This window comes from Columba livia, chromosome 5 (genome assembly GCF_036013475.1).
Source record: "Columba livia isolate bColLiv1 breed racing homer chromosome 5, bColLiv1.pat.W.v2, whole genome shotgun sequence".
NCBI classification, from domain to species: Eukaryota; Metazoa; Chordata; class Aves; order Columbiformes; family Columbidae; genus Columba; species Columba livia.
Window position 1 is genome coordinate 38,624,871 of NC_088606.1, and position 22,816 is coordinate 38,647,686.

The following is a 22,816-nucleotide window of genomic DNA, read 5'->3' on the forward strand; positions in this document are numbered from 1 at the left end:
TCAGTTTAGTGAATTCCTGACCGGAGAGGTCACGTTTGTATGCAGAAGCCCTCAGTGGATTTTTTTGCATGACCTTTTGGTTTACGTTGTTCAGAACCCATGTAAGATTCCTGCACCTGTCCCAGGGTGACTCTGCAGCCAACCCCCCATTAGCTTACTCTGAGTTTCCACCCACTAGTTCACCTCATTCTCCTCAGTTTATGCAAGGCAGGGACAGCAAATGATCACTCCCCATTTACTACCCCCAAACCATTAATGATTTAAAATACCTTTATTGTGTTGTCCTTCAGTTGTCCCTTTTCCAGTCTCAGTCTGGCCTTAGTCTTTTTGTATGGAAGCACTTTCAAATTTTTCCCATTGCTCTTCTTCAAGAACTTTATGTTCTGCTAAGTCCTTTTGCAGCTGGCAGGACCAGAAGTGCGTGCAGTCTTTGGGATGCAGATGCACCACCGTATTATCCCAACATTCTCCATTCTGTTATTTCCAAGAATCAGCTCAAGAGCCCATCTTGATGTAATGAGGTCAGCACTGCTTTTCCCATGTCCATTATTTTGAATTTCTAGGTTGCAGTTTTTCTACTGTTTTCTCACCTTGTCACTTGGTGGCACATGGTTATTTTGCAGCTCTTCACAGGTAACCCTTCTGGTTTTACTCAGCATGTCCTCATGCCATCAGCAGGTTTGTCACATTTATTGCCCACTTATTTGCCATGTAATGTACTGAGCCCACAGAACATCACAGCCTTCAACACTTACCCTCTGATACTGCCCTGGTGAACTTCCTCCATTGTGAAAGACTGCTGCTTATTTTCACCTTTTGTTTCCCACCCTTTAATCATTCATCCACTTCTTATCCCATGAGAGTTTATATTCCTAGAGAACCTTTGGGGAAGAAGCTTGCTTCAAGGCCCTTCAGTAGGATAAGCAGGTGCTTGTATGCACTGAGACCTTCTTGTCTACACACAAGACGGCTGCTTCAAAGACCTCTAATAGAGTTCCAACATGAAGACAACGTGGGAGGTAGAAAGGGAGCAAGAGGGTGAAAGTGCCAGTATTACCTCTCTTTTGCCAAAGAGCCCGGTGGGTATAGAGTCTGTCCAGGATGCTGAAAGATTCTGCTTCACTGCCTCCTTTCTCTAACGGGATTTGATATTGCATCTCCCAGGGAACCATTCTAACTACCAGACTATTAGCTTAGCTTGTCTTTTCTCCAAGCTTTTCTTGTTAGATCTCTTTCATTTGGCTTAAAATATGCACTGACTCAGGGATGGAAATGTCTAGCATGGTGACTGTCATTTCAGTTCCTTTTTATCCATTGCTGTTTCAGTGAATATTTGGTTCCTCCAGTTGAAAGTGGAACCAATGGCAATGAAAATGACTGACAGCAGAATTGCTTACAGCCCACACATGAGGATGCTTGATTAAGAGAGAGATGTAAATGTGAAAAGGCTTGTTCTGGCTTTTGCAGCACTGCCAAATAGAGATTTCAACTGCCTCCTTCACAGTGAAGTCCAGCTTCCATCATCTGCCTGCTCCTGTTCCTCCTAGAGAACACCTTAAGCTATTGAACAGTCTTGCTCTGTCTTCAGACACTTGGAGGGATTATGTGTGTGGTGGAAAGCTTGGGGACAGAACTTCTGGAAGTGGGAGCAATGCAGGCAGGTGTGTGCCCAGAGCTCCTATGATGGGGAAAGGAATGGGGACCCTAACATCTAGGAGGCAAGTTGGAAGGAGAGACTCCAGAAACAGGGAGGATTACCAAATTCTGTACTGCACTTGTAGGAGAAGTTGGAAAACCCAGTAAAAGAGGATGGGGAGGAGGCAGGTTTGGGGAACACAAAGTTGGTGAAGGACTGGCAAGTAATCCCTGGAATGAAGGACAGGACATCAGGCAGAAAAATAGGTAAGCAGGTGTGTGAAGGGATATGAAGATTCCCCAGCTGGTGTGATGTCCTGGGATCCCCCTGTTAACACCTTGCCATGTCTGAGGCCTCTCAGTGCTCTGACAAGCTGCAAGCCAGTTTTCAGCCCCACTTCTGGCTGGAAGGAGAGGTCAGTGTCTGGCTTAGGTTTTCAGAGCATTTTCCTTTCTTGTCAATGTCACACTCCAAGCAAGTGCATTGTGGATATTCACAACCTCCTGGCAGAGGTAGGAAAAGCAGAGATGAGCAGTGAAAAAGGATGTGACTAAAACCAGGTAAGTGTAGGAATATTATAATTAAGTTAAATGGCAGTTGATAAGCAAGGAAGTGGTTTCCCTTTGGGCTTGCAGTAATGGTGTAAAGCTCTGTAGAGGAGCATTTGCCTGGCTCAGCTCTTTGGCACTCCTGTCCTTAGGACGTTGCACATGGGAAATCAATCACAGATCTCTGTTGCCCAGGTAAAACAAAGCACTTGCTCCTATCCTACACAGACTAATCCTACTGTGTTCCCCAAGGATGAGCTAGGCCTAATAAGATCTCTTCTGTATCTGATGTCTGTGATAAAGCCAGAAACCCTTATTAGGGTATTAGCTGACACAGTGGTTACTCTAATGCACTTTGTAATTCACTTTTTATTCATGAGGCCTGACAGCTGTTTCCAAAATATGCTTCAGGACTGCATGGTCTCCATTGAGAGGTTTCTTCTTGCTGTGTCAGGTACTTTGGGTATTGAGAGACAATGATAAAAATGTTTGTGCATGGCAGCTTTCCTCCCTGTTTTTAAGAAGGCAGAAGAGAGCGGTAAGCTGTTGTCAAGACAGAGTCGGGAACATGGTTTCAGGATTCTTTTACTCCCTTTGGCCTCAGATAATACTTTGGACTTAACTGCTTCTCCTGTCATGGCTATGATTTCTTCAGATGTACTCAATACTCATGGAAATTGCCTGGTCCAAGCAGCTTTCTGAGCATCACAAGGCTGCTCCTGTTTAACTCTCCAGTCACTGCACTTACCAAGTGGCCAATTCTGGGAACAGCCTTGCAATGGCTGGGAGCTGCTTGGATGGGGCAAGAGCCCCTTGACTTGGAAAGGACTTTCAGCAGCAGAGAGGGTTTCTGCTCTGTGCTGGCTGAAGCTAATAGGAAGATCTGTACTGAATTCAGGATGTGCCAGCTCATGTGGAGTAGGATTTCATAAGCTTGTGTGGCTTTCATATTGTGATATGGTTTGCCTTCAGTGGCAGTCAGGCATTAGGAGAAGAGAAGCAGATTGTGCCATGACAGGCAGCTGGGCGGTAGCCTGATACAGTAGGAGGGATCAGACATAGCTGAGAACGCCAACCTTTGTCATGATGAAGGGGGAGGTGGCTAAAGCCACAATATATTAGTCTTGTCTTTAGCATGTTTTTCTGACTGCAGTCTGAAAAAAAAAAAAATCCATTGGAAAAATGAAGAATGTAACACCTGAGAAATACCTGACCAGCAATTTTTGCATATCCCGGGCTTAGTAGGAGGTAAAGACTTTGTTAGGAATGCTAGCTTTTTCTGTACGTGCTTGTGCTGAGCTGGAGAAATGGCAATGGGTGCTCTGGACCAACACACAGGGTGTAATTATGTTCCTGTGGCAGCTTAGTTAGGGCTTCTTCTAGCCAAAGTCCACTGAACACAGGGTCTTTTACCTTGACCACAAGAAATCAGCCCAGGCCTATCTCTGGGTCTTCTGTATAAGTTTAGTTCCCCTAATTTGACTAGAACACATTTAATGTATGTCACAGATGTTGTTTTGAAGTGTGACTGAGGCTCCGAAACAGCCAACTTTCAGTTGTTGCCAAATCCACCTCCCTAACATCCCTAACACCCAAAGGCTGTTACAGCTGGCCTTGCAAGACACTCTGTCCTCTTACCTGTCACAGGTAATCAAAAGTCTGGGTCTGCATCCACATATAAAGTTAGCAGTGAGAACGATGCGCTGCTTTACTGGGAAGCAGGCTCCCTGCTGGGACGGGCAAGCAGCCCTTTCCCCGCTGTGTGTGGCAGCCCGGGGGCTCCTCTCTCTCCCAAGGGATCGGCGTGGAGAGGCCCGGTGGGGCAGGCGTGCGGGGCTGGTTAGCTGCAGAGGAATGCCCCGCTGAGCTACGTGCAGGATATTTTTTGTTCCCTTCCCATGAAGTAAAATGAGAGAAAAGGAAGGGAGGGTCCCGCACTGGTCCCCGCGGTGCGGGGAGCTGAGCTGCGCCAGCGCTGGTGAAGCAGCAGCCACAGCCGGGCACCTCCTGCACCGTTGTCGTCGCCCCGCTCCCAGCTCAGCCCCTTACCTCACCCCGGGCTCGGGCAGGGTTTGCTCCTCTCAGCCTGCAGACACCCGGGTTGTCCCCGCTGTCCCCGCCGCGGGTCTGACCCGGCTCGGCTCCGCACCCACGGCAGCTCCCTGCTCGTGTCGGGCCGAGCGGGACGGGCCATTGGGAAGGGCCGGGGCGCCCCCTGCTGGTCCTGCCGCCAACCGCAGCTGTCAGCTGCCCGAGGCCCGGCGCCGGCAGCTGTTGGCAGCTGAACCGGCCCCGTTGCCCCCGTGCCTGGCGGTCAGCACCGGCAGCCCAGCTGCCACGGTCCCGGCTGCTCTTCACGGGCCGCGCCGAGGCGGGAGCTGCTGGCGGGGATCCGGGGCCCAGCCAGGACGTCTCCTTACGGCTCTCCCGTCCTCCACCTCCTACCGCTGCCTTCTCTTCACACGCAGCCCTCCCCCTGTGGTTGGTTTCTTTACTGGCTTTCACCGCTCTGCTACTGTCACTCCGTTTCTCCTCGGTCTCTGTGAAGAGCAGCCCCTGGCTGAACATCTCTCGTTTGCGGCAATTGCATCTAAATACCCGTTAAACCTAAAGGGTGAATCCCCGCGCTGTGCTGATGACATTGGCTGTACTGCTCTTGGAAGCCGTTTCCAATAATCCTCCTTCCACAAAAGTTGTCATCCACTTTTAGTATACAGAAGGCTGTTTGCTCCTAATGGGTAATAAAAATGCTATTCTCTCCCTGCTTTTCTACCTGTAGAGCTGGACACTGCCCTGCTACATGGCAGCCAGGTGAAAAGCGTAGCCCCCTGGATATGAGGACAGGCAGTTGTTCCAGAGGTTTGTGCTGCTTTTTTTCCAGCAATGCAGCTATTTTGGAAGGAATAATGTTGTGCAAATAATTTCGTGCCTCTGTCCCAGGTTTCCAGTGAAGAGATTGAGCACAAGAGCTCCACTTCCCTTGTGAAGTGTATTGAAATGTGCTTATAAAAAAATATATATATATAGGAACAGTGCTCTCTGCTAATAATGGATGTTCTGTAGTAACAGTGTTACTGCTACCTGTATGGAAAGAGATGGGACAGCTGCACACTTGGCAGCTGTGTTGAAGCCCAGGTTATTGTAATAAGCTATTCTCCTTTGAGGGTCTTAATGTTGTCTGCTGGGAAAAAGATCCTGTTTCTTACAATTACAGTTTTTAATCTATATGTCCACATGTTATTTCAAGCATAAAAGTTGCATTTTGTTTCTTTAAGAAATCAGAGCTGATTTATCTTTGGTTTTGCAGCTGTGTTTCTGAGAGACAACTGTGTTTCTCAGCTAGTAAATGCTATTAATATTACATAACTGTCATGATAAAAAAGAAAGCATGCTGCTAGTTTGGCAGAAGTTCCCTGGTAAGAGAAAACATGTAATACTCTTATTGCATTATTTTCCTATTTTCTCATGCTCCACGTCTTCCACAGATGCAGGCTGGAGATGAAAAGCATTTCACATCCTGGTTTTCTTGTGAAACCTACTCTCTTCTCAAGAATGTTGCTTTAACTTTTTAAAATTGGCAGCTCTGCTCAATCCCTGTTTCTCCTCCTACCTTTTTATGGCTGTAAAGCATTTTAGATGTGTAGTGTGGTTGTCATAGGCCATTTTCCTCCTGCTGTGCTGAATCAAGGCTGTAGACAGCAGAGCTTCTTCTCAGCGGGTGAAATCAGCTGTCAAGTGATAAGAAATGTGCACTTCCTGCTTTTTACATCCACTGTTACGGGCTAATGGATGTGGCTGCTAATCTTAAAGAAGCAGCAGATGCAGAATATACCTTGCCTGTGCCTTAGTGTTTCTTGGGATGAAGTTTTCAGTTGTTCAGCAGGGTGTAATGTGGTGGTGGGGTCAGTTTAGCCTGTAAGCATCATGTGTAAAATTGTTGCTGCAAGTATTGCTCAGCTAAAAGAAAATGGTTGATTGATTTTTGATGCTTCTAGTGAGGTTATGTCAGCATGAAAACAATGTTGGAAAGTATTGTCCATATATGAACAGCTGTAAATTTGGTTTGCTCAGAGGGTTTATAAAACAGAGCTTTTGCCACTCATAGGAGGTTCTTTCCTAGAGGCAGCTGACAGCTCGCTGGACCCAAGGAGCAGCTGGGTGCAGTGTGGGGCTGCTACCACTGCCTGGGACCACAAATTTGCAGCCACACCAAGCACATCAATTAAGAAAAAAGGGCAACAGCAGGAGATGTGCCTTCTGTAGGCCTGTGCCCAGCAAAGTTCTGAAGACCAGCCTGTTCTTCCTCCTGTTTATGTCCATTGCCATCACTGTCAAATGCTTTCAGACCTTTTCCTACAACAGGCTCAGAGCTCGAGTGCTCAGCTGTATTCAGTTGAGCAAGCTGAAAAAGGACAAGTGGCTGGATGAGTGGTGAAAAATTTGTCATTACAGATTTGGCTGCAGAGGAGTCTATCTCAACAATTTCCTGAGGGCAAGTGAAGTAAAGCTAAGATGCAGAATTTGTTAATGGGGCAGTATATGGTATGCTCTGGTCTTCCCAGCAACAAGCAGCAAGAATCACAGACAAAACTGCATTTACCTGCTGCTGGGAGCTCATCCTTCTCCTGCATGTCTCACCTCTGCTTAAAAGAAGTGTAGATCAGCAAAGCTGGAGTACCACCAAAAACTGACCTTCAAAACAAAGGTGAGTGAATGCCAACAGGTAGCCTGCCAAGTTAGCGTCTTTCTCTGATGAACTTTGCTTCTTTTGTCTTCTTTGTCTTTCTGCTTGTAAGATGTTCTTTGAGAATCTAATTCTTGCACTTGATGCCTAGCGAGCAAATGCAATTCCCCAAAGTTTGCTAACGCCATGGTGGGAAAGAGGCAGTATGATAACTTAATGGTAGCAACTCATGCAGAGTCCTGCCTGTCCTCCCGACAGCTGCAGCACTTTGCACCATCACTACTGCCATGGTGACATGAGGTTGTTCCTTAGCCTATGTAACGTTTGCAAATGCTGTAGCCCAGCAAGAAGGATATGGGGTAATTAAACACTGAAGTCTTTCTCTCTGCTCAGCAACGCAAGTTATTTCATGTTCCCCAGCTGTTCTTCTCAGAGAGCCCATCAGTTGCACTGTGAGGAACACAAGGGTCTGTCAGGAGGCCAAAGGTGATGCAGTCAGCGAGACTGGTCCAGAGATCACATTGACACTCAAGAGGACAGCTCGACACACATCATCTCGGGCTCATCCTTCACATCAAAACGGCCTCTCTGACCACCTTGGATAGATCGTGTTCCTCTTCCCCACAGAGCTCACTGTATTTGAAGCCAGGTTGAAGAGGCTCATCAGTCCCACAAGTACTTCACAGTCAGTGCATAACCAGCACTGTGCAGTATTATGGAGCAGAGGACAAACATGTAATTGTGACTGGGAAGCTTTATACCTTCCTACAACCATTTTGTTTATCTGAGCAGTAGCTGTGGATCAGTTTCATAAAACCCAACACTGTAAGTCTGAAATAAATGTGTTTTATGTGTATTAACATTGAGAAGGTGAGTAGATTATTGTCCTGGCTTTGTTAAAAAACAAGTTTCTCTTTTAGTGAATTTTGCCTGTCAGCTAAAGCCTTCATATTAGCTGCATTTTCCTGGAGAACCTGATACATCTTTTGGTAAACATAGCAATGGAATGCAAAGTTATTGATAAGCATGGATGGACATCTCGCGAGAGGGGCAATGAGAAACAGGTGACCAAGAAACTGACCAATGGTGTATAACATCCCATTCACGTGAATACTTCACATAAAAGTGGGAGATCACGAGGATATCGTCCCTTTTCCTTATGGCTGACATTAGGAGAGGACCTTGCTAGTCATCCCTGTGAACTGAGGCCTAGTGACAGACTGAATCCAGCTCCGGTTGGCTGCAGAGTCCAATCCAGGACTCTGGGTGCCGGCTCTGCAGTTGCTGGGACTTTCAAGATTGGCTTTGTATATTTTGTATTATTTTCTCTATTCTTATTAGTAGCATTAGTAAAACATTTTTAATTTTTCCAACTCTCCCCTCTCTGTCCTTCTTTTCCTCCCGATCACCTGTCCTTAGTGGGAAGGGGGGGAGAGGGAGGGACAAAAGGGGGAAGTGGGGGGAGGAGAGGAGGTTAACAACACATCTGCCATGGTTTTATTGTCACCCTGCAATCAAAACCACAATTATAAATTATGCAAAATGAGCAGTTATCCGGTCAGCCTCACCTCTGTCCCTGGGAAAGTAATGGAACAGCTTAACCTTGGTGCCATCTCAAGGCATATCAAGGATAAGAGGGTTATTAGGGACAGTCAGCATGGCTTTACCAAGGGTAAGTCGTGCTTGACCAACCTCATTGCCTTTTATGAGAATGTATAAAGGTGGATGGATGATGGCAGAGCGGTGGATGTGGTCTACCTTGACTTCAGTAAAGCCTTTGACACAGTCTCCCACAGCATCCTCACAGCTAAGTTGAGGAGGTGTGGTCTAGACAATGGAGTAGTGAGGTGGGTTGCAAACTGGCTTAAGGAGAGAAGCCAGAGAGTGGTAGTCAATGGTGCGGAGTCTAGTTGGAGATCAGTATCTAGTGGAGTGCCTCAGGGGTCAGTACTGGGGCCAATATTATTCAATATATTCATTAACGATTTAGATGAGGGAATAGAGTGTACTATCAGCAAGTTTGCTGATGACACCAAGCTGGGAGGAATGGTTGACATGCCAGAAGGCTGTGCTGCCATCCAGCGAGACCTGGACAGGCTGGAGAGTTGGGCGGGGAATAATCTGATGAAATTTAACAAGGGAAAGTGTAGAGTCCTGCATCTGGGCAGGAACAACCCCAGGTTCCAGTATAGGTTGGGGAATGACCTATTAGAGAGCAATGTAGGAGAAAGGGACCTGGGGGTCCTGGTGGACAGCAGGATGACCATGAGCCAGCACTGTGCCCTTGTGGCCAGGAAGGCCAACGGCATCCTGGGGTGTATTAGAAGGGGGGTGGCTAGTAGATCGAGAGAGGTCCTCCTTCCCCTCTACTCCGCCCTGGTGAGACCACATCTGGAATATTGTGTCCAGTTCTGGGCCCCTCAGTTCAAGAAGGACAGGGAACTGCTGGAGAGGGTCCAGCGTAGGGCAACAAAGATGATGGAGTGGAGCATCTCCCTTATGAAGAAAGGCTGAGGGAGCTGGGTCTCTTTAGCTTGGAGAAGAGGAGACTGAGGGGTGACCTTATTAATATTTATAAATATATAAAGGGTGAGTGCCATGAGGATGGAGCCAGGCTCTTCTCAGTGGCAAACAATGATAGGACAAGGGGTAATGGGATCAAGCTGGACCACAAGAGGTTCCGCTTAAATTTGAGAACAAACTTCTTCTCAGTGAGGGTGACAGAGCCTGGAACAGGCTGCCCAGGGAGGTTGTGGAGTCTCCTTCTCTGGAGACATTCAAAACCCACCTGGACATGTTCCTGTGCGACCTTATCTAGGTGTTCCTGCAAGGAGATTGGACTAGATGATCTTTTGAGGTCCCTTCCAATCCCAAACATACTGTGATACTGTGATCTTGAGTGTGTGGTCCACACCAGGCCAGACACCTCAGGTTGGAAGCATGGTTAAAACCAGATGCAAATGTAGAAAGGAGACATGGAGAGAGGCTGCTGCTGCTTAAAAGCTTGTTTTAATGCTGTAGTGAAGGCATGCTCAGGATGTGTCCTGGTTTTGTTAAAAAACCAGTTTCTCTTTTAGTGAATTTTGCCTGTCAGCTAAAGCCTTCATATTAACTGCATTTTCCTGGAGCACCAGACACATGTTTTGGTAAACCTATCAATGGAATGCAAACTTAATGATAAGCACAGATGGACATCTCGCGAGAGGGACGACGAGAAGAAAGAGACCAAGAAACTGACCGTGTATAACATTCCATTCACGTGAATACTTCATATAAAAGTGGGAGATCACGAGGATCTTTGTTGCTTTTCCCTTTTTTTCCCTTCTGCTTATGGCCGACATTAGAAGAGGACCTTGCTAGTCGTCCCTGCGAATTGAGGCCTAGTGAGAGACTGAATCCAGCTCCGGTTGGCTGCAGAGTCTAATCCAGGACTTTGGTTGCCGGCTCTGCAGTTGCTGAGACTTTCAAGATTGGTTTTGTATATTTTGTATTATTTTCTCTATTCTTATTAGTAGCATTAGTAAAACATCTTTAATTTTTTCCAACTCTCTTCACTCTGTGCTTCTTTTCCTCCCAATCGCCTCTCCTTAGTGAAAAGGGGGAAGAGGGAGAGGGAAGTGTGGGAGGGGGAGAGGGGGTTAACAATACATCTGCCAGGGTTTTATTGTCACCCCGCAATCTTAACCCTCGACAGGATGGATTCCCATGACTTTTTACTCTCTTCCTCTGGCTCAGCTCCTCCCAAAGGTTCAGAAGCCTGTCGTCTGAGAGAGTCTAACTGGGAGTGACCCCAGGCTGCAGTGCTGCCCCAGACTTCTGCAGTGGTGTGCTCAGCATCTTCCCAGCAGACTGGAGGAGACAAGTGGGAGCAACAGTGAGAGCAGAGAAGTTGCCTGATGTTGCATGCACCCAAATTTGAAGGAAGAAGGCATCAAAGAGCTCTGATGGCTATTTCTGGTCAGCAGAGAATAGTGCCTGACGTGCTTTGTTATGCATCAAGCTGAACCACCTGCTGCAAGCGCTTGTTGTGCCTGCTGGAAGGCACTGGAGGTGCATCAAAGGGACACCATCAATTGTAAATCTGTGCGGCACCTTGCACAGTTCAGATTAACTTTCCTGACGCTCTCACTGTTGTTGCAGTATGAAGCTATCAAATAATAATAGTAACAGCATTATGCTGCTGCCTCACAGGAAGCAGACTAATGTTGCAGACTCTCATCTAAAAATATGAGGATTAGATCACGAACTAAGAGCTGTCTTGGCCCAGGGTGGCCTGGAGTCATTCTGTCCTCATGCAAAGTACATCTGAGGGTCAAGCCTTAACCAGCCATTTTGTGTGAGGAGCACAGAAGTATCTTATTTTCATCCAGAGCTGCTTGTGCCACAAGACACTTTTAAAAATTTCAGTTTTGTTTATCCCTTTGCAGAAAGGGAAAAGCAGAAATGCAGCTCTTGAACTATTTTTCAGTAGCTTCTAGCGTGCAGAGGTTTATAGTCTGAGCTTACCTCTTTCCAAAGTAGTTCTGTACTTACAGTTTCAACCTTAAAGTATTTCCCTGTACTGGATATGCCCTGGCCTTCTCTCTCCATTGAGTTATCATCTTTCCCCCAGGAGACCTGGCTGTTGATGTTTCAGAGTTGACATTAATGGGCTGACCTGGACTGCCTGCCCAGGTGAGTAAGCAGAGCAGAAGTGCTCCTACCCAGGCTTCACAACTGACACAGCAGCCTGACTGTGCCCGGTGCTAAGTGCATAGGAGGGAAAGGCCAGATCGTGGGCTGGAGGGTTTTTTCCTGCCCCCATCCATCAAGATATTGTAGTTATGCTTTGTGGGGTTGTATGCTCATCACACAAGGTTTGGTATACTGGACTACTAAAAATAAGGATTGCTTTTGTTCGCAGCCAGGTTTTGTGGGGTCAAACTAGCACAAATATGTTTGCACAGTGCTGCTCTTGGTGTAACCAGCCCTGCCTGCCCTCGGCTGTGACATCCCCATCTTTTCCTTGCCAGGGCTATGTGCCCCACATGCTCCAAGTAGGGCTGGCCAACTGGGGCTCTTGACCCACTGGTGTCAGCCCGGGGACCTTGACTTTCCTCATTTGGTCAGGGCAGAGTCTGTGCAACTGGCCAGCCTTTGGACACAGGTCCAAGGCAACAAACCAGCATCCAGTTTCAGCCTTATGAGTAACAAACCGTACTGGGTACAGCTCTTCTGTGGGCTCAGACCTGATTTCCCAACTGCATCACACCTCTTGGAGTTGGAGCAGCTGGAAGAGGGGACGTGATGGGCTGTGATCTCCCCACGAGGGATGGGTGAATGCGTCCTTCACTTGAACTCCTTCACTCTTTGGGTTTTCTGTGCTTCTCTGCTAAGGAAGCCTGTGTGGTGCCTGCTGCTTGCACCCACTGGGTGGAGCAGCTCCCTTTTTGTTACTTTTTGCATTGCCTGCTGGCTGCTCTTCCCCTCCAGAAAGACTTGGATCCAAAAAAATCACAAAGAAAGTGGAGACAGGGAAGGGGCAAAGCAACACTGCAGGAAGAACTGCTTCTGGCCAGAGGACAAAGCTGAATTTTGCCAGAAAAAAAGGTTAGCGAATGTCTCTGTATACAAACAAGGTGGGGAAAAACAATCTTTTTGAACAACTATTGCTTAATTGGGAGCAAAGGGGCCACTTTAGGGCCTCGAAGCTCCTTAAAAGTTGTCTTTAAAAACAAACAAGCAAACATAAAAGCCAAAGTCTTCCTAAACATTACCTTTGTAAACCCTATGACATCAGTAACTTAGTGATGTAGCCACTAAGGCAGAAGATCAGTCAGAAAGGGCTCCATGGCTATGAAAAGAACTACTCAGGATAGTTTAATCTAAATTACTTTCTTTAAAATATGTCTGTTAAGGTGAATATTTGGGAGGTGGGGGGATTAAAATTAGATTTTATTAACAAATTTAAAAGTAAACCAAAGAATATCGAAGTATTTTGACAGGCAATAGTTTAAAAATGTGGATGTAGGAGGTTTGCTTCATTTATTTGCTTGATAGCCCGCTGATTCCTCCACTTATTCTCCACTTCAGGCAAAAGATTGCAGGGAATATTTTAAAATGTCAAATGAAAAAAAGAAAAATCAACTTCAATATGTTTTCTTCATCTTTTTGGTGGTTACTACAAAGAAATGAACAAATGCAAAACATGTTTCTTCTTTCCACAGTAGGGGAAGGGAGACAGTCCTACATGCATCCTGTCACAGCCAGCAGCATTCAAAGGATGCCCGTGAGGTTTTTGCAGTATCTTTCTTTTCCCCTGGAACTGCATGAAGCATCTAGAGAAAAGTCCAACAGGAGTGAAAGATGCTGCAGTCATCAGCAGCTCCATCCCATGGGGAAGGTGTCCAGAAGAAAACATAAAAACATGACTCAGGATCCCCAGGGCCTGCTGGGCACTGCAGGATTTGTGGTAAGGAAATGAATCTTCAGTGTTGGTAAAGAAATTATACTCCTCTAATCCCTTTCTTTCTCTGGGTAGCAGCTACACATCTCTCATGTGTAGATCTCTTGGACCAGTTGGTTCTTCTTCCAGACTTCTCTGGTAAAGCAGATCTAGCCACAGGAGGGACAACAGCCCCCGGGGAAAGCTTGTTCTATATTATCTGGTCTCCAAAGGAAGTGAGGGTCACCTGAACTCACACCCGTCCTATACATTTACTGCTCTGCTTTGCCAGGAGGTGCCTGTACCTCCTGTAGGGAACTGTCTGTGAGACAGACAGGCTTGTATGGTGAGTTTGTTCCTGTGACTGTTGACATGAAGAATCAGTCTCTGCATCAGCCCAGCCCCAGTGAGATGGTTGTCACTTTGAGGACTAGGTTAAATTTCTCCGGTCTCAGGCAGGAAGATGTGGTAAAGCTCTTCCTACAGGAGCCCATAAACTTGGCTCAGGTAAAAAAATATCTTCATGTGTCATTAAACAGACATAGGTATCAAAGTCTCTGAGGTCCCATGAGTCTTACTTAACACCAGTGCACAGTCTGAGTCCAAAACAACTGTCTCCCCGTTATTCCCCCAAACCACTTTGTTTCTGGGATCTGCTGTGGCAGAAGTACCACAGCTAGAATTCAAACATACTTCAGCATCAGGAATGCTGCTGCTGGATTCTTCTGGCCTAGCGATGGAAAAAGCAGAGAATAATTTCCTCTTCCTTCATTATTGTGTTTTTTTCAGTGCCCAGTGCAAGCCAGAGAACTGTCAGTCCCTTTCTTGGTTAAACTTCCAGCTTCCAAAATGGTCTGACCCGTTCCCTATCCCTTTTATAATGTATGAAGTTCTAGTAACGTGGGAGAAAATCCAGACTACTTACAGCTTTGATCTAAGCCATTTCAGAACAGGGAAAAGCAAAAAGTATTTCTTTAGCTGGAATGATCATGTGGACACTGTGGTAAAGGTACGATCCATGTTTTCAAAAAAATATTTGGTGTAGCTTAGTTGCACGTTCTTGTACTGTGACACATTGCGACTTCTGAAGGCAAATTTTGAGAGGATGGAAGTAGGAGGTTGACATAAGTCATGAGTGGTCTTTACTGGAGCGAATGTGAATGAAGTCATCCCAGCAGTAGGATGGCAGATACACGAGTGGACAGCTTTTAGTAACCTGTATCTGAAGAAGGCAGAATGGGCTGAAACCAAAGGAAATGGCGTATCAGGGTGCTGTGTAGGAGCTTGACTGCCCAGGCTAGGGAGATGGCATTCTGGGTGCTGGGGAGCCGAGAGGCGAATAGAAGATATAGTTCAGGGGCAAGCTTGCTTTATGGACCCAAGGCAGTCCGTATCTCCTGTATGGACCGTAGGCAGGGGCCCTCTGCATGACGTTGATGGTCTTCTAGCAGTTAAGAAACGCATTTTTATTGTCACAGAATGCCTGTGCATCAACACCTTCCTTCATCACTTGTTCAAAAAATTTGGTTTCTCATTGAGTCTTCCTTGAAAAGTCTGGTGAAGGCGAGGGAGGACAGCTTGTTAAAATCATTTCACTGCTTAATTTCTTTCAGTGGATCCTTCCCTGAAGAGCTTCTAATGAGGCTGACCTTTATTAGCTAATTAGGCTTATTGAAATGGCACAATCATTTTTTGTTTGTTTGTTTGTTTGTTTTTCCTTCTGTGTGTTTTCCAGATTAAGTTCTTATTATTAGGCAGGCTGGAAGGGGACTTGTAACCATGTGTGGAGGTCAGCAGTACAGAGTCCACCTCACCTCCCTGCCCCAGCTACTGAAATTGGCAGGGAAGCTGTGCCAGATGCTGCCAAATAACAGTTTTGACTAGACTGTGATAGTATTGACTTAATTCTGTAGCTATTTTTAGCAAGTTGCATGCCTATGTGTGTGCAAAACAGTTGCTATATACCAGAGACCAATCCAGAGTTTACAGATAAATTCAGCATTAACAGTATGGTTACAAAAGTAATCCAGGCCATTAGCCTGTGTTGTGCTGTCCTGCTTGAACAACAAATGGAAAAAGGTCTGGAGGTTTAACAAACATTGGAGTCTCTTTGAGTTGTTGTTCTCAGTCCGGCTGCCCTGTGGGCAGGCCTCGGGTTGGCTGTGGTTGTCACTGCTGCCAGTCCTTGATAGCTCTTCCAGCAGACTCCTTCCTGATTTCATCCATCTTCTCCGTATCTGAAGATGGAAGTGGCACACGCAGCGGGGCGGCACATGGTACTAGCAAGCTGGGGAAACAGTATAACTACAAGATGACCCCTGCTGTCCCTACCTGATTCCTGCATCACTCTCTTCCACTTTGGGAGCAACAGTGGGGTAATTAACTGTACCATGCACCTTTACAAGGAGTAAAAAAAATTACAGCATTCATCAGACAAAACAGACTCCACATCCAGCTGCTAGTTTTAGAAAAGAATTCTTATAGGATTACTCCATGACGAAGGAAAAAAAAAAAAAAAAGTAATACAACAAGGTAAAGTTTCCTTTTGATCATTACTGTTAACTGAAGCCTTTTGATGTTGGTGTTGTTGGTTTCTTAAGGTTTTGTTGGTTTTCTGAGGACCTAGGCATGAATCAGTTTTATTTATAATCTCAATCTTTACGCCTCTTGCTGTTGAGAAGTTTGAACAGTGTTGCAGACGCTGCCACAGGAACCTTTGGCTGAGCTCCCCCTAAGGGTGAGTGGGGAGCTTTCCTCTGCTGAAGGCTCAGACCCAATAGATTGGTTAACACCTCAGCCATCCAACAAAGTGCTTTAAGCATGTGTTTAACTTAGGGGCACTGTAATTCTCTCGCCTTGTGTATTTAACTATCTTTTTTCTTTTTCTACATGAGAAGTGTGATGTATAACAACCAATTTTAATAGGAAAGTTTTCCAATAATGCAAAGCCATTAAAAAGAGGAAATTACAGTAACATAAGATAAACTTAGTAAATGGCTTGTACTTAATAGTAAGTGCTTGTGCTGCAACATACATGTTAGGTGAATCTTAAGGAAATTAATGTAATTCTCGAAGGCCTAAGTTTTCTTTTTTTTCTTTCATGCAAAAGCAAACTGTGTTTTATTAACATTTTATATGTATAGGATTGCCACAGTGCTTCAATGTCATCTTATCCCCTTGTGTGCTGTGGGCTAGACATGGCGTTGCTTCATCACCTCACATTCCCCTGTGCTGATCCTGAGCTGCAGGACTGGCAGCATACACTTTGAAGAGCCAATGCCAGTTTGCAGCTTGTCCATTCTGCAGCTCCAGGACATCATCCCTTGTCTCTCCTATTTAGTAGGTTTGATGTATTGCCAGCAGATTTGGCATACAGTGTTTACATGCTGAGAGTAACTCAGATTTATATTTATGTGTATTACCATAGCAGAGAAATTAATAAATGTAGCTCCCTAATCTGCTTTCTATAGGACTTTTGCATTGCTACTGTCCTCCCCCTCTCTGCTGTGTCTGCTCCTCGCCTCCAGAGCAGTGTGGCAAGTGGGACAAGGGCAGAGTGGCTGAGCCTCCTGTCAGCTAATGACAGAGCAGCAAGACAGATGGCAGAAAATCCAGGGTGTTCTGGTGAGATGACTTATAGCATTGTTGCATTACTGTAAGTAACTGTAAGTAACCCCCATATGTGCATTTAGTGCAGTGAAGTTACTAGAAAGTTTTTGTTAAATTTCTTTATTAGACTGATTGCTATGATTTTCTGGGGGCTAGAAGTACTTATGGAAGGCTTCCCAGTAATTTCCTTGCCTAGCAGCTCTCCTTTTTGGAAAGGCAACAGAAAGCCTTGTGTTTAAAGAGAGGGCTGAAAGCATCACAAGTCTGACAATAAATGCAGACCTATTCATGACATGGTCCAATAACTGTAGAAACCACAAAGACTTCCAAAAAGCCCTGGCAGAGTTCTTCCCACCCCAGATGGGGGAACTACAGCATTTGCCAGAGCCAGTGGCTAATACAGGTTCCTGGCAGGGCTGAGCCATGGTGAGGAGCTTTAGAGCATTTTACTTCTGCTGGCTAAAGCAGGGAATCATTTCACATTTGCGTGTCCTCCCCCAGGAATGGAGAGGGATGGATAAAGGCACAGACACCATATCTCTGCAACCCCATCCCTGTTTTGGGAGTGAGATTATTTTCTCTGAATTAAACCAGCTCAGAGACATCCTGCTGGCTGTCCCTAACACAGCCGGGAGAGCCAGGCAGTGTCACACAGATGTCCCCATGCACATGCCTGGTGCTGCAGGACCAGCAGCTGCCACAGGTGCATCCCAGGGACTGCTGGGTGTGCAGTACCAGCTCACTCCTGACTGATCTGCCATCACTTGAGACCCCTCAGAAATGTTTAGGGACATAGGTTGGTTTTATCCTCTCTTCAGAGTCGGTATAAAATTACTTTATGCAAGAGTTTTAGCTGTGATATACACTGTTTATTTACTGTCCACTTTTGCACTTATCAGAGAAGACAATCATAGGCCCAGAAAATTGAGGGACTGACCACTGTAGCAAAATAAGTCATTGTCCTGTGACTCAATTAGATAACAATCTTTTGGCAACACTCTACTGTGGCTAAAACAGACAGAAGATGATCATGATCTACAGAATAAGTTATTTCCCATTCCACAGCTCATGTTTCTGTTGGTTATTTCTGTCAACAAATTCTTAAAACACTTTCCTGAATATGGTCACTCAGTGTAACTTCTTAATAAAGGTACCAGAAGGCAGTTAGAGGTGCCGCTCACCACAGCCATGAGGACAATCTGTCTTTTTATTACTAGCCAGTATCCTATTCATGCTGAATTTTCCTGAGCAATGCTGGCAATGACAGGCACTGCTGATTCCTCATATGTAAGCTAGGTTGTCCACAGTGTGGTCCTATTGACTTTGTTGCTTCAGTGGGGTTCCCTGTAGGAAGAGGCATGATCCGCTACGAATCTGCACTTTCAGTGAGTGTTTCTCCTGCGTGGAAAATTCTCTTGTGAGGATGCTCTGTAATCCACCACTACCATATTATTGCTAAATATCGACTGGGTAAGGAGGAGGTGGAGCGGAGAATGAGGTTAAGGGACACTTGTAAGGAGAACTGACAGGACTTCTGTTGGGATTTATATTACTTGTGTTGTTACTGCAGTAACTCCCACTTGAATGCATGCAGATTTTGGAGGTGATAGCCTCTATCTTGCTCCCTTCCTCGTGGCTCCTTCACAAAGTCTGTTTGCACTGAGCCCCAAAATAGATATAGCTGCTGACTGCAGGGTGTCAGCAGAGCTTTTGCTTCTTGTGGACAGAGCAAGGTGTGCATGTGGCTCCATGTGAATGTAGATCCTGGGACTCAATGCAACCTGAGCTCTGCAGAGATCTTAAACTTCACACTCGCATTCCTCTTCTAACCTTTTTGTTTTACTCGTCTCTTTTGTATAATTATTCCTTTTTTTTTTTTTTTTAATAGGAGTGTAACTTGCTGTGATCTTAAATATTCTTAGGCTTTGGATTTCAGTTAGTACTTCAGGTTAGTATATTTGCTCTTTTATATTTACTATCTTCCTGGATCCATTCTGAAAACTGTATTTCAAGAGTATTTGTATTTCAAGAGTGGTGGAGGGTGAATATCAGAGATTCTACATCAGTCACAACACTTGCCCACTGCTTGGATAAAAGATGTAGAAAGCCCCAGGGATTTGTCCTGGGAACTTGTGAGCAGTCATTTCCAAGATGTATAGTCATATGGGTTTGATCTGCCTGAAATTTTTTTGAAACTCATTTGAAATCTGGACTGGTATATAGGTCAAACTGTAAATCATCCACCGAATAGTTCAGTGAAGTGTTGAAAAAGCACTTCAGCAATCTGAGGCAAAATATGGAGCTTTGAAATAGCTGATAAAATCTATGATGTCATTGGGCTTTTTCACTGCAGTAGTGATGTCTGTGCTCCCTTGGTGGTCAGGATCTAGGTCTTGAATTTTGGTTTCACCTAGAGGAAAACCTGAAATTCTCCATCTTGAGATGTCACATTAGTATCAGGCATGCAGTTTCCAAAGTCTGATATTGTTTAATTAGGGTGATTTAGCATTTGCTACCTGCCTGTTGGGTTTGGCAATGTCTCCAGCTGCGCTGTCTCACCCCATGGGAACACTCAGCCCTGGTTGTGGGACTGGCGGGTGTGCAGTGGGGCTGTAGGTCACCACTGTGGGGTCTACTCTGTTGCTGCAGGACAGCTGGGCCACCACAGGCCTTTTTGGCAGAGCCTCAAGGAGCAATGCTGGCACTGGGACTGACCATGCAGCAGCTCAGCACCAGCAGGATGGAGCTCCCTGCCAGCATGTGGCTGAGAGGGAAAAAGTTCCCTTTGTTCATCATAATCTTTTCTGCTCAGCAAAGGAAAACTGGCCCTGAAAACTGATGGCAATTGATGTGCCAGTGATGGCAGCAGAACTGAAAGCTGGACAGGACCCTTGGGATAGGCTAGAGTAGATAAGCTGTCTCTTGTCAGACATATAAACAGGCACTAGAATCCTTCCTTCATCTCATTTGCCATGAGCAGTTGGCATAACACAGAAAATAAACTAAAAAAGGACTGCGAATCATTTTAACTAGGGCACTAATGCTTAATAAAAGTCTATTGCAGAGTAAGTGATTTCTAGGTCACCTCTTAGGTGAGCTCACATGTGTTCCTTGAACTGGAAAAGGGTGGCCAGGCCTTTTTTTCTCTTCCATACACTGCTTTACCCTGCAGTCCCAAAGGGCAGTTATCTCCTCCCGGCTCCCTAGAAGCAGGATCTGTCCCTGTTTCAGCACTGGCAATAGCAGTGGCAGATCTTAAATACCAGAAACAAGTTCAGCAGGGAGATGATGGGGGCAGTCTGAATGCAACACAGACCTGCTCTGCCCATCTCCACCCCGACATTTCATCCTACATGTTACCTCACTCTCAGATAGTGACTTCTTACGTCTGCAGTGAACTTGCTTCAGAATGGACCCCACTAGTGTTGTCCCTCTGGCCAGCACTGCCTTCAGCTCTCCCATGGGAGCTCTCCCACAGCGGTTTTGCTATTCAGACAATCCTCTGAAAGAAAACACATCACTTTACAAATTCATCTGTCTCCCTTCTCTTCCTTTATTCTGTGTGCGCATACATATGTGTGTGTATATATATATATACACACACATGAATACATATGCATATATGTAAATTTGCCATCTTCAGGAGCCACTCTCAAGGGCAGCAGCAGACTTTCCCCACTCTTTGAGCTGGAGCTTCCTTCAGGCCAGTAGGTCCTGGCTGTGTTTGCTCCTTGTGTTGATGAAGAACCACAGGCTTCACTGGCTATGATGCTGTTTATATCCCACTGATTTGAGCAAGGGTAAAAAAAAAATAAAACCAAACCCACAACATTTTCCTAGTCTTTACAAATCAGGATTAATATGTTCTGGTAAAATGATGGGGGACTGCTAAAGAATACTAAAGAACACTAAATTCACCAATAAATGTTTAAAAGTGTATGGTGAAATAGATGTTGAAGTGGGGAGGGGGAAGGAGGACGAAAGAATGCATTTTTGTTCTGTGTAATTTCAGACCTTTTAAAGGACAGTATTTCCTATTGTGACGGGCAGATACTTGCAGATAATTACCTCAATGCTTTAATTAGCTGTGCGCCAAGTCCCTTCCATTATTTAGATCTAGGGTTGTGTATGTATTTCTTAATCTCTGCATTAATGCCCAGAAAGAAACACCAGACTCTGCATGATCATTCACCACTATCCCCCACCATCCTTGCTGTGAGTGAGTGGAAGCATCTTTCTCCTACCACCCTGTAAAGGGTTAAGATTGCGGGGTGACAATAAAACCCTGGCAGATGTATTGTTAACCCCCTCTTTCCCCCCCCCACCTCCCCCTTTTTTCCCTCCCTCTTCCCCCTTTCCACTAAGGAGAGGCGATTGGGAGGAAAGAAGGACAGAGAGAAGAGAGTTGGAAAAAATTAAAGATGTTTTACTAATGCTACTAATAAGAATAGAGAAAATAATACAAAATATACAAAACCAATCTTGAAAGTCTCAGCAACTGCAGAGCCGGCAACCAAAGTCCTGGATTAGACTCTGCAGCCAATCGGAGCTGGATTCAGTTTGTCACTAGGCCTCAGTTCACAGGGACGACTAGCAAGGTCCTCTCCTAATGTCGGCCATAAGCAGAAGGGAAAAGGGCAAAGGGACGAGATCCTCGTGATCTCCCACTTTATATGAAGTATTCACGTGAATGGGATGTTATACACAGTTGGTCAGTTTCTTGCTCACTTGTTTCTCGTTGCCCCTCTCGCGAGATGTCCATCCATGCTTATCAATAGGTTTGCATTCCATTGCCAGGTTTACCAAAACATGTGTCTGGTTCTCCAGGAAAATGCAGTTAATATGAAGGCTTTAGCTGACAGGCAAATTCACTAAAAGAGAAACTTGTTTTTTGCAAAACCAGGACACACCCACCACCTCACATTAGCGCCTTGTTGTGGTGCCCATGCCGCAGACCTGTGCAGCCTCTCTCTCACCAGTGCCCTTTGTAAGAGTTGGGAACATATTCTGCCCACAGACAAACCCGCCTGTAAATCTAGAGGGTTACAGCAGAGCTTTTATATTGGGCAAATTCTGCATAAGTTCTAAATACAGTTAACAAGGAGCTGTGATAAAAGTAAAGGTTATGTTTTATAGAAAATACATCTGTGAGAAAACTTAGCTGCCAGAATGAGAAGTATCTTTTTCTTAAGTGAAACATGTATACAGCCTTTTCCAAAAAGAGTTTTTGGAAACGTCTTATTAACTTGCTGTGTCTGAAGTAGAAGTCGGACAATTCCATTTAAAAAGCCGGAATGTGGCCGGGTGCACCATGCAGCTCCCAGTTTGAGGAGAAGCTGTGTACGATTCATGTGTGATTGCAGGGCTGGGTCCTGCCTTGTGGGGGTGCAGGGAGAAAGGTGCGCTGTATGAACATGGGTGCTGTGAGAAGAGTGGCTGTCTGTTTGGTTTTACCTTCACTTTGAGCGTCAGAGGCTGCTCTCTGTATATGCATATGTCTGTGCAGTACTGGAAACAAATTGGGTCTTTCAACAACTGAAAAGATTATTCAGTGGTACCTGTGTAAAGGTCTGTATGTGCAAAACCACAAACTTGCCTGGTTTTATGTATGATTGGCCTGTGTGACAAAATGTAAAAACACTCATCCTTAACAGTTATCTCCATCTTGCCTTTCCATTCATCTCTCTGTGGGACATTTGGGCATCTTTCCACTCCGAGCAGCTCCAGAGGTGCCATTTGCTGTTCATTGTAGCGAAGAAACCATCATTCTCTGTAAGTCTCTTTTCTAACCTTGAATTTTCTCCTATTTCTTACTCCACAGAGATGTATTCAGGCTTGACTTACTCTGGTAGCATGATGAATTGGATGTAATTCTTTACAACTAACAGCTTTTTTTGTGATCTAAAGAATAGATT

The 22,816-nt window shown here is 45.4% G+C and overlaps 1 long non-coding RNA gene across 1 annotated transcript; it reads right to left on the minus strand.

The window, feature by feature from the left end:
• Positions 1-252: 252 nt before the first annotated feature.
• Positions 253-4,635, minus strand: LOC135579582 (uncharacterized). Its single transcript, XR_010472983.1, has 2 exons — positions 4,234-4,635; positions 253-3,338 (listed from the first exon to the last, which is right to left on the minus strand). It is a non-coding gene; the product is annotated as an uncharacterized LOC135579582 (long non-coding RNA).
• Positions 4,636-22,816: the final 18,181 nt, after the last annotated feature.